The following is a 2,057-nucleotide window of genomic DNA, read 5'->3' as shown; positions in this document are numbered from 1 at the left end:
ATTCTATTTCTCATTCTTAACAAATTTCTTCTATCATACCCACCATGGACTCATCACTTTTGTAGAGATTAATTCATTATTCTCATCGACTATCATAGTGATTTTCCTTTCTTTGGTACGCACTGAATTAGACTAACCTAGCTCGTGTCTGCAATTGGGTATATGATTCCTGCGTCTAACCACGTTATAATCTCATTTCTAATAACTTATCTAGTTACAGGATTTAGTCTATGTTGTTGCTCGATTGACTTAAATTTTATGCATGCACTTCAATATGCTAGGTGGGATGGAAGAGGCTTTAAATCGGATTCTGGTGCTTCTTTGAAAAAAGATTTCATAGGCATACTCTTTCTCTGTCCCAACTCTAACAATTCAACAGTGATAAGGATCACGGTGTTCCAAATGTTTCAACTGGATCTATTGTATGATTCAATGCCAAGAAGATTCAACCAGCATTCATTCTTCATCTATCATGTGTTACCACCTGATTCGATTAAAGGATCATTTGGAGCTTCAGGAGTGAATACTTACATGGTTGAAGTAGCAGATGAAGTTGCTATAAAGTGCACTTAGATTGATAAGTTGTTAGAAAACTTTATTTATTATTTTTAATTTCATAATTGGGCACAATGTGGAAGTTATTAAGAATGAGAAATAGAAGTGGAATCCAAAAGTGCAATCTTGATTAATGTTTGGAATTGGATACAAGCTACCAACTAATCCCAACAAATAAAAATAAGTGAAAAATATAAACTAACTAGATCTTGAAAATAAGATAAAATATATTGATAATCAAATAGAAACATAAAATATTAACTTATTAAGAATATCTAAGATATATTTCACGACTAATTATTATAATATATTATCCAAATGTTATATCTTAATACTTCCCCTCAAGTTGGAGAGTGTACCTCAATCACACCTAACTTGGCTTTCAAAAAATCAAATTGATGTCTTCCCAAATCTTTAGTGAATATATATGCCAATTTCATTTTAGTTGAAACATAACATGATTTGATGACTTCAGCTTGTAACTTTTCTCAAACTATATGGAAATCTATTTCAATGTGTTTCGTACATTCGTGAAAAGCTGGTTGGCCACTATGTGTAATGCTGCTTGATTATCACAATGCAATAATGCTAGTTCGGACAGTGGAACTTTCAAGTCTTGAAGAATGTATCTTAACCAAGTTAACTCTAAACAAGTATTTGTCATAGCTCGATACTTGGCTTCTGCTGATGATCTGGACACATTGGTTTATTTTTTAGACTTTCAAAAAATAATTGAATTTCCAAGGAAAATACAGAACCCAGAAATAGACCGTTTGGAAGTTTGACAACCACCCCAGTCTGAATTGTAGTATGCTTGTAATCTTGAGTTGTTTTCATATGGTAGTAGAAGTCCTTGATCAGGAGTACCCTTGATGTATCTCAGAATTGGAAGAGCTGCCTCCCAATGTGGTTTTCTTGATTCATGCATCAATTGACTTAGCATACGAACTAAATACACTATGTCAGGCCTAGTAACGGTTAAATATATTAATCTACCAATCAACCGTATGTATTTACTTGGATCACTCAATTTCTCTCCTCCTGTTAAAGAAAGTTTCAAATTTTGCTCGATAGGAAATTTTTCTGGACGTGCTCCTGTAAGACCTGTGTCTTGAAAAATGTCTAGAGCATATACTTCCTTTGAGACATAAAAATTCCTTTTCTAGGGCGCTCTCATCATTCACGAGCTGGTTGGCTCTAGGGTATATCTAACATGTATGGAGGAGTCATAACTCTCTATTAACAACGTTGAGTCTCCCTAATAGGTTTTGTACGAGTCTACTAATAAGTGATAGCAGGAAGCTTTCCTAGTGGCACCTAACAAGCTCTCTGCTATGTAACTCTAGAAATTCGATCTAATAACTTGGGTGAAGATCAAGACTTTTGATCTAAATTATCTAGTAACCAAAAAACGATAATTAAAAAGAAAAAAAAAAACTCATTTTCAAACTTATGATTCGAATCACTCTACAAGAGTATTGATCAACACCACATGAATGACT

This window comes from Cucurbita pepo, chromosome 11, assembly GCF_057944985.1.
Source record: "Cucurbita pepo subsp. pepo isolate OVF chromosome 11, ASM5794498v1, whole genome shotgun sequence".
In the NCBI taxonomy this organism is placed as follows: domain Eukaryota; kingdom Viridiplantae; phylum Streptophyta; class Magnoliopsida; order Cucurbitales; family Cucurbitaceae; genus Cucurbita; species Cucurbita pepo.
This window is presented reverse-complemented; position numbering follows the sequence as displayed.